The sequence below is a fragment of the Schistocerca piceifrons genome, unplaced genomic scaffold (genome assembly GCF_021461385.2).
Source record: "Schistocerca piceifrons isolate TAMUIC-IGC-003096 unplaced genomic scaffold, iqSchPice1.1 HiC_scaffold_1084, whole genome shotgun sequence".
Classification (NCBI taxonomy): Eukaryota; Metazoa; Arthropoda; class Insecta; order Orthoptera; family Acrididae; genus Schistocerca; species Schistocerca piceifrons.
This window is the reverse complement of record NW_025726890.1, coordinates 84,477-95,000: the sequence shown is the minus strand read 5'-3', so window position 1 is coordinate 95,000 and position 10,524 is coordinate 84,477.

The window sequence follows — 10,524 nt, the reverse complement described above, 5'->3', positions numbered from 1 at the left end:
AACCTCTAACTTTCGTTCTTGATTAATGAAAACATACTTGGCAAATGCTTTCGCTTCTGTTCGTCTTGCGACGATCCAAGAATTTCACCTCTAACGTCGCAATACGAATGCCCCCGCCTGTCCCTATTAATCATTACCTCGGGTTCCGAAAACCAACAAAATAGAACCGAGGTCCTATTCCATTATTCCATGCACACAGTATTCAGGCGGGCTTGCCTGCTTTAAGCACTCTAATTTGTTCAAAGTAAACGTGCCGGCCCACCGAGACACTCAATAAAGAGCACCCTGGTAGGATTTCAACGGGGTCCGCCTCGGGACGCACGAGCACGCACGAGGCGGTCGCACGCCTTCAGCTCGCCCCACCGGCAGGACGTCCCACGATACATGCCAGTTAAACACCGACGGGCGGTGAACCAACAGCGTGGGACACAAATCCAACTACGAGCTTTTTAACCGCAACAACTTTAATATACGCTATTGGAGCTGGAATTACCGCGGCTGCTGGCACCAGACTTGCCCTCCAATAGATACTCGTTAAAGGATTTAAAGTGTACTCATTCCGATTACGGGGCCTCGGATGAGTCCCGTATCGTTATTTTTCGTCACTACCTCCCCGTGCCGGGAGTGGGTAATTTGCGCGCCTGCTGCCTTCCTTGGATGTGGTAGCCGTTTCTCAGGCTCCCTCTCCGGAATCGAACCCTGATTCCCCGTTACCCGTTACAACCATGGTAGGCGCAGAACCTACCATCGACAGTTGATAAGGCAGACATTTGAAAGATGCGTCGCCGGTACGAGGACCGTGCGATCAGCCCAAAGTTATTCAGAGTCACCAAGGCAAACGGACCGGACGAGCCGACCGATTGGTTTTGATCTAATAAAAGCGTCCCTTCCATCTCTGGTCGGGACTCTGTTTTTTTTTTTTTTTTTTTTTTTTTTTTTTTTTTTTTTTTTAAAAAAAAAAAAAAAAAAAAAAAAAAAAAAAAAAAAATCTTTATTCAAAACATCATATTACATTATTCATATAACCCACTACCTAACTACATTAGTGGGTCTTACAAATGATACGATTAATGCAGCTTTTTCTACACTACAGGTACTTCTATTGTTTTACTCTAATCTAACCGCTATGGGATTCTAAGCTACTTAATCTAGTCTACATTCTACCTGCAGCGTTACAGGTGTGCCAGTACTACTATAAACCTGCTGGTGTTGGCCACGGCCCACTGAGCTAATCCCAGTGGGCGTGCCCCTGGCACTGGGCTGGCCTTAAGTTGGTGTCGCTGCAGTCTACTCTAGGTATTATTCTATCTTCTACATCTAATCTAACCTAACTACATGTCATCATTGGTGTGCGGTCAAATCCGGTGTTTTGTACCCCCCTCCCTCCTAGTCCAAGTAAGGCGGATTCCAGCCGTATGACGGCTGGCCAGAACCCCACTTGGCGGTACAGGAAGGGTGTACGAGTCTAATTCGGTGGAAGTGTTAGTCCTTCACTGGTGGTTGTCCCTAAGAAAGTTCTTAATTACTTTCTTTGATATCACATCAGTGAGAGTATTTAAGATGTTAAAAGTGCTTTCGCTTCTTAATATGTGGTACGTGTCCATGTTCGGTAGCTGTTGTCGAAGATCATGGGCCACATCATCGAAGAGGTGGCACTCGTACACCACATGTTCTGGGGTACCTTGCACAGCACCACAGGCGCACGCTGGTGTAGCCTGTTTCCCAAACCGACATAGATATGTCGGGTATGGTCCATGTCCAGTAAGAAAGTGCAGCATTCCTCTTGTGGGTGTAAAAAATGTGAGTTTTAGCCTTTCCTCGATATCTGGTAGCAGTTCATAAGTTCTGCGTCCCGTTTCCTCACTACTCCATTGAGTCTGCCAAAGTTCAATTCCCCTCTTTTTGATAGCATACCTGTCCCCCGCGTAGACCCCAAGTATTTCCCTGATTTTATCCCTGTTTTCCTTCTTCACCCAGTACCAGGCGGCTTGCTCCCTGATTTTTATGTCTAATGGACAGATCCCCATTAGTACTAATAGCGCTCCTCCTGGTGTAGTTCTGTAAGCTCCTGCAGAGCGTAGAAGCATGTTCCGCTGCACTCTTCTTACGGCCACGGCAGGCATGACCCTCGTGAGTCTGTGTGCCCAGACTCCTGATCCGTATCCCACTATGGAGGTCAGAATACTATTGTGATATAGTTTTATTAAATTTGGTGGCAGGTGGAATCGCTTGTGACCTATTCCAATGAGGTTGTTTAGTAGGACCAGTGACTTTTGGGATACGGTGTCAATATGTGATGCAAAGCTCCACCTCTCATCGATGATTACACCCAGATATCGGGCCTCACGGCGCCGAAGAACTGGCATGCCGTTGATTCTAACTGTGGGATTTCTGACCAGTTGGCCTTTGAGAAGCAAGTATGTTGATTTGTTGGGCGCAATAGTCATTTTACTCCTTTGGCACCACGAAGTAAGTACAGTTACGGCTCTCTCCACTTTCGGTTCTAGATCCTCACGGCTACGGCCGCCGACCAGCAAGAGGAGGTCATCTGCGTATGCTATGACCTCTAGCACATCGTCGCAGTTCTTTAGATCCTCAAGTAGAGGCTCCATGTTTATGTCCCAAAAGAGAGGTCCAAGGACAGAGCCCTGAGGACATCCTTTGGTCACAATCTTCCTGACCGTGCCGCTAGGGGCCGATAGCAAGACCTCCCTGTCTACACAATAGCTCCTCAGACAGCCGTATAGTAGCCCTGGACAGTTCTTCTCCCGCAGGCGGGAAAAGAGTGAGGGCCACCACAGGTTGTCGAAGGCGCCACTGATGTCCACCATGATGCCGACAACATACTTGTGCGGGGCAGAGCCACAGACCTCGGCAGCCAGGGCGATTGCGTCAGACGCAGAGCACCCAGACCGAAAACCGAATTGTCTGTCGCTCATCCCACACAGCATGCGGTGTGCTGTCAGTCTGTGTGCTAATAGCCTCTCAAAAAGTTTTCCCAGTACATCTAGCAAGCAGATAGGTCTGTAAGACTTGATTTCTGTAGGATCTTTGTCTGGACTCTTTTTGATTATTATTACATTAGCTCTTTTCCAAATTGCTGGGAATTTCCCGAGTTGTAAGCACTCGTTGTACAACTTAGTGAGAGGAGCTACAAGCTGGGGGGCAAGGAATTGCACCACTTCCGCAGTAATGCCGTCCGGGCCAGGAGCTTTGCCCTTTTTAAGGGCCTTTATTTGGGCAGCGACTTCCTCTTCAGAGAAGGGGTAAGTTCTTATGTTATTGTTGTAGTCCCTTTGGTCTTCTCTTCTTATTCCTTTCTGTTCATCTGTCTCATTTTCTTCCACGTCGTCAGGCAACAGGACCCGGAGGAGGGCTTCGGCAGTTTCCTGCCACGTGCCCGTCATCCGGTCCCCGTCCCTGACTGTGGAAAGCACCATAGGTGATCTTATTTTCTCTCTTACTAACTTGTATGGGACTCCCCAAGGGTCCGTAGCCAATTGGCTTTTTACGTAACTTTCCCAACTTTTGAGTCTGACTGCCCTGAGCTCCTGTTGGAATTGATCTTTGCTCTCTCTGTAGATCTGTAACCATCTTTGTTTCTCTCTCCAGACGACACTCCGCTGGTAGTACCTCCTTGCCCTCCTTACAGCCTGGCGCATCTGTTCTAGTTCAGCCGACCATGGTGTGGGGGTGGCCGCGATGGCTCTCCTCCTGGTTGGTACCGCGGCTCGCACCGCCCTGGTGATAGCCTGTACCAGCTCTTCGGCGTATTCATCTACGTTTTCATCACCCTCCAGCAATGTCGGGATGTTGCACTCCTCCGCGAGACGGTCCCAGTTGGCTTTGTTATAGTTGAACTGCAGCTCCCACCCCATGTCCCTGTGGCACTCCCTTTCCCCAATGTTGAAAGAAATTAAGTTATGGTCACTGGTGGTTGCTCTGTCCCACACTTTCCAGTTGTTGATTTTTGTGACGAGGTTTGGTGTTACCAACGTCACATCTATATTTGTGCCATCTCCCCCGCCGCCTGTATAGGTGGGGGGGTTCCCTTGTTGGTTTGCAACCACCAGTTGCAGTGCCATTATCGTCTCTTCGGCCTTTAGCCCTCGATCATCGTGAGTGCCACTGAACCAAAGGGGGGACTTAGCATTTATGTCAGCCGTCACTATCATCCTGCGTCCCCGCAGTGCCGTGGTAACCTGTGTAAGTATCTCCAAAAACTCATCTATTTCTCGCCCATATTGGAAGTAAATATTTGAGATGTAGATCACTCCTCTCGTTGTCTGGAGTTCCACGACATTGCAGTGTTCGCTCGAGAACTGCGCGAGGACCGTGGTTCTAAATGATTTGTTCGTGATTATTATTGCGGCTTTAGGTTCTACTCCGGTGTGTATCATTTGCCAATTAGCAGCCATGTATGGGATTCGTCCCGCTTGAGAGTACGGTTCCTGTAGACAGAGTACATCTAGACTCTTCTCTTCCACCACCCTCCGAAGTTCCTGCAAGACTAGTTTACTGTTGTGAGCGTTTATCTGACCCACGTTTATTTGGTTCACGTGGGTAGTATGTGTGAATATGTGATTCTGGCCAGTTTTTGGACCAGTCATGAGCTACTCTACCATTGGTTATTACTGCTTGATAATATAGTTCTTCTAAGTTGAAATTCTCGTTACGTCTTTCAAATACCTTTTTAACTAGATCTCGCAGGGCTCCGAAGTCGGTGGGGAGATTCATTGTCTTAAGCTGGATTCTATCCACAGCCTCCATTACTGGGAAGGTGACATCTCTGCCATATTCATGGCCGACACGTACCACATGTCTTAGTGCCGTGGTGAGGATTGCCGGCTCCTCCAGTCTGGAGAGTTGCAGTGCATGCTCCAGGTTGGGGTATATTCGTTGGGGGTCTATTCCCAATCCTCTCTGGGTTGGTGAATCAGGGGATGAATTTGTGCTAGTCACTTCATCAAACTGGACTTGTGCAGTATTTTCTGATTCTTTACTATGTGGAAGTGAACTCCCAGGTACAGGATGCCTTTGTGGCCGAGAAGGTTCTTGGTTCGACCCAGGTCCCCAGCAGGGAGGAGAGGGAGCTTCTTCTTCGCACGGATCTGTTTGTACACATACATCTTTCATTATTAAAACCATAGATCTTGGTTGCATGACTTTTTGTAGAAATTGTTTGAATTTGTTTGCTCTCAGAGCGTCCCTCAACCTCTTGCTTGGGGATTTCCTTTTAGGCTTCCTGAGTTCAGTTGTGGCCTCAGCCATAGTCAATTCGCGAAATTAGTCTTTGTTCCAACATCCTGTACGTTGGGCAGTTCCTTCCGGTGGTGTTGCACGGTTTTCTTCCTCTTTTTGTGCATGGGATGCAAGTTACATTTTTGTTGCAGTTTTTCCTTGTGTGGTCTTCTGCCCCACACCTGGAGCAGGCCGGCTTCTTTTCACAGTGCTTATGGACATGGTCCAGATCACCGCAATTGTGGCACCGGGGGACTACTAGGTAGTCTCTGACATTAATTGCGTGAAACCCTATATATACTTTGCCCATAGCGGTTAGTTTGCGCCACATCTTACCAGAAACCTCGGCAACGTGATGGACAACATCTCGTTCCCGAGGCCCGGTTTTAAAACGCAGCTTAAAATCATTCTTGAACGTTTCCCACTCACAGTCATCAAAATTCTGGTTGTAAAGGGTTTCATATATGTCACTTTCGGTCAAGGCTACAGGTACGTCATATAAGATAACTAAAGGATTTCTCTTTTTGAGTGGTTCACATTTGACTGCCTTCTTTAGTTTATTATTATTTAGTATCTTGTCTCTGTCTTCTTCTGTGGCAAGATCCACGATTACCACGTTCTTGGTAGCTTTCACTTTGTTCACTTTAATTTTATCTCTTGCCGGGTCAATGGTAGTTGTGAAAATTTCTTGTACTTTTTTAATGGTCTGTCCAGGTAGTGGTCTTAGAAAGACTGCCGTGTCAGGTTTCTTCGAAACCTTGGCAATCGTTTCCTTGGTTGTCTGGGCCTTCGTGGCGGTTTGCGCCACCACTCCAGCCCATGTCTTAATCGGTTGCTGTCGAAGTCTGGTATTCTCTTTTTCCAATTCTTCAAGCCGCCCTTCTAGCTTAGCATGTGCTATGGCCCAGGCAGCAAGCTCATTCTTTATTGCCAGGACCGCAGCCTGACTAATCTTTCCGTTTTTGACACTTGAGTCAAGAATTTGACTGATGCGACAGTGTCTTCCATAAACGTTTTCATCTTCGTGTCCCGCTTCCTCCTGTGAGGTAGGGACAGCGGACATACTCGCCCTCGAAAGCGCACTCGAGTCACTCGTCTCTTGATCTGCCATGTTGTCGACGAGTGAAAGGAAATTGGGAGCCCGTCTCTTACCCCGGACCGGCTCCTCTGGCATGGGGGGGGACTGTTGCAGCTCGCCCACCGACCTCGCCCCTAGGTCAAGGGCACTCCTGAGCTGCAGGGTTCAGCGCGCCGTTCCCAGCGCACTGGTCCCCGTCGAAGGCCTCGTCGTCGACGATTTCACTCGACGCTCCTCGGCAAGTGCACCCCGCACTCCGGAGAGGCGGATGCACCCCTCGCCCTTCGCCGCCTACTAGCCCGAGTTTCCACCTGAAGGCCAAGGACCCACTCCTACTCAGGTGGTGGGTCGGTCCCCCAGTCGTTCGGCGGTCTGGGCCCATCTAACCTAGCCCAGGCGATGTCACCACCTCCTGGGTTTGGCAGAACACGCCCCGGTTACCCAGGGGCGCGGCGAAGCACCCTTGCCGATTCGCGCCGCGATCCCACGCCGACAAACGAGGTCGCCGGCATGCAGAGCACCTGCTGGTCTGTGCCCTGCGAACAGAAAGGGACTGGTGTTCGGTCCCTCGACACAGCTCCCCCTGTGCCACGCACCCTTCGCTTTCGCATCGGGTTGGGTCGCAGCTCTCCCTTTTGACGCAAGGCAGAATGCCGAGCTTGACGTCTGGCACCACGGGAAGGCGGAAAGAGCTACTTGGGAAGGAGAGGCTGTAAGAGACGCTTCACTTCCCCGAGTGAGGACTGCCGCGGCACGCCCGACTGGAAAGCGATACGCCCCAGTGCGAGCCTCCGTGCCTTACGGCGCGCCGGCAACGGGCGGGCCCGCGCCGAGACGCGCCGTCAAGCGACTGACCTCACGCCAGACTCGGGACTCTGTTTTTTTTTTTTTTTTTTTTTTTTTTTTTTTTTTTTTTTTTTCAAAAAAAAAAAAAAAAAATTCTTTATTCCATTAAATTATTTCTTACATATTAACCCACCACCTAATACATTAGTGGGTCTTAATTCTCTACATTACATTTTTATTGAATATTAGCAGCATTTATACTTCTATTCTAGTGTTAGTAAACTTACTTGCTACAGGACATAAGAGTTAGTTTCTTTGTTGGGTAAGATCTACTTTTACTCTTGCTAACTAATCTAAGGTCTACCTCCTGCAGCGTTACAGGCGTGCCAGATGTTTATATAAACCTACTGTGTGGCCGTGCCCACTGAGCTAATCCCAGTGAGCATGCCCCTGGCACTGGGCTGGCCTTTTGAAGATCGCTGCAAGTTCAGTTAAGATTTTCTATCTCCTATCTACTTAAGGTCTGACTATTGCTAAGTCATGATCGGTGCGCAACTGTCGAATCCGGGTGTTGGCGCTCCCTCCCCCTGTTCCGGAGCGTGGCGGATTCCTACCGTCACGGCGATTGGCCAGTCCACGCCCCGGCGGAATGGGATGGGTCGCCTTCAGTTATGTCATGTCCGGTTGTTCAAGTGTTTTCCCTTAAATATTCCCGCAGGACCTTTGCTGATACCTCGCTGGCAAGGCGGTTTACTATGTTGAATGTGGTGGGATCTCTGATTAATTGATACGTATTGTTGTGAGGCAACTGGCTTCTTAGGTCACTGGCTACATCATCGAATATGGGGCACTCATAGATCACGTGGTCCGGAGTACCCCATTCAGCTCCGCAGTCACACGAGGGGGTAGCCCTTTTCCCGAATCGGCATAGATATGCCGGATACGGTCCATGTCCTGTGAGGAAGTGCAACAGTCCCTTACTTGGCTGGAAATGCGATAGTTGGAAACGTTCTTTAATATTTGGGAGCAGCTGGTAAGTCCTTCGGCCTGTTGTGTCAGCATCCCAGAGTTCTTGCCATAACTCTTCTCCTCTCCTCTTAATGGCAAACTTGTCCCCCACCCGCACTCCCAAGATACTTTCAGTCTTATCTACATCTCCTCTTTTAACCCAGTACCAGGCTGCCTGTTCCCGGATTTTGATATCCAGGGGACACACCCCCATAAGTACTAGTAGTGCCCCTCCCGGAGATGTTCTGTACGCTCCGATGGAGCGCAAAAGCATGTTGCGTTGCACCCTCCTCACAGACATAGCGGGCACAACCCTCGTGAGCCTGTGTGCCCACACTCCGGAGCCGTAACCCATGATAGAGACAAGAATGGTATTGTGATATAACTTAATGAGTTCTGGTGGGAGATGGAATCTACTGTGTCCTATTGTGATTAAGTTGTTTAGAGCTTCGAGTGATTTTTGTGTTGCTGTTTCTATATGTTTGGCGAAATTCCACCTTTCGTCGATTATAACCCCTAAATACCGGGCCTCACGACGCCGAATCACTGGTGAGCCCTCGATTCTTACTGTTGGATTTCTGGCCAATTGGCCTTTCAGTAATAGGTATGTAGACTTGTTAGGCGCAATGGTCATTTTCGTGTTCTGGCACCACTGCGTGAGAATTGATAATGTCCTATTGATTTTGGGTTCGAGGTCCTCGCGACTTCGGCCGCCAACCAGCAGAAGGAGGTCGTCAGCGTAAGCTATCGCCTCTAGCACGTCCACACTGTTTTCCAAGCTCTCCAGAAGAGGCTCCATATTTATGTCCCAAAAGAGTGGCCCCAGGACAGAGCCCTGTGGACACCCCTTCGTGATCTTCTTGCCTATTCGCTCGCTAGGGGACGATAGCCAGACCTCTCTTTCCATACAATAGCTCCTGAGACAGCCGTATAGCGGCCCTGGACACTCCTTCTCCCGCAGGCAGGAGAAGAGCGAAGGCCACCACAGGTTGTCAAAGGCGCCACTGATATCCACCATGATGCCAACTATGTACTTGTGCGGAGACGACCCACAGACCTCGGATGCGAGGGCAATTGCGTCACACGCAGATCGCCCCTGCCGAAAACCGAATTGCCTGTCACTCATCCCGCACAGCACTCGGTGTGCTGTCAGTCTGTCAGCTAGTAACTTCTCCAGCAGTTTGCCCAACAGGTCCAACAGACAGATGGGTCTGTAAGATTTAGCTTCTTTAGGGTCTTTGTCTTGCCCCTTTTTGATGATTACAACGTTGGCCTGCTTCCAGATTTTAGGGAATGTTCTGAGGCGCAGGGCCTCATTGTAAATTCTTGCTAAAGGTGTCACTAGTTGAGGAGCGAGGTACTGCACCACCTCCGCGATGATGCCGTCTGGTCCTGGGGCCTTTCCTTTCTTTAACGATTTAATGTGGGCTGCAACTTCTTCTTCAGAGAAAGGGTACACCATGATGTTATTCTCATAGTCTACTTGCAGAGCCTGCCTAATTAGGCGTTGTTCTTCTGTGTCCTCTTCCTCTTCATCATCAGGGAGGAGTTGGTGGAGAAGGACCTCAGCAGTTTCCTGCCAAGACCCAGTCATCCGATTTCCATCCCTGATTGTGGAGAGCACCATTGGCGACCTGATTTTTTCCCTTACTATTTTGTAAGGAGTGCCCCAGGGATCAATAGCCAATTGGCTGTGCACATATTTTTTCCAGCTTTCCAGCCTGACTGTTCGCAGTTCTTTCTGAAACTGCTCTTTGGCTTCCCTGTATGTTTGCAGCCATCTTTGTTTTTCTTCCCAGACGACACTTCGCTGGTAATACCTCCTCGCCCTCCTGACAGACTGACGCATCTGCCCTAGTTCCGCAGACCATGGTGATGGAGAAGCCGCAACGGCTCTCCTCCTGGTTGGTACAGCGGCCTTTACCGCCCTGGTAAGAGCGCCCACCAGATCTTCGGCGTGTTTGTTGACGTCATCGTCATCTTCCGGCCATGTCGGAGGGTCAAACTCTCCTGCGAGACGCTCCCAATTGGTCTTGTTATAATTTAGTTGTACCTCCCACCCTATGTCCCAGTGGCGCTCCTGATCTGTGATTGTGAATGTGATCAGGTTGTGATCGCTGGTAGTGTCTCCGTCAGTAACAGTCCAGTTTTGTATATTGGCAGCGATATTGGCTGTCATCATTGTGATGTCAATATTGGTTCCATTCCCTCCCCCTCCTGTGTAGGTGGGGGGGTTTCCAGGTCTGTTGGCAATGAGGAGTTGTAGAGACATAATAGTCTCTTCCAGCTTGCTTCCCCTTTCATCTCGAGTGCCACTGTGCCATAGGGGGGATTTGGCGTTCACGTCCGCCACCACAACTGCCTTTCTGCCCCTCAGCACCGTTGCCACCTGCGTAAGTTGGTCAAGGTAC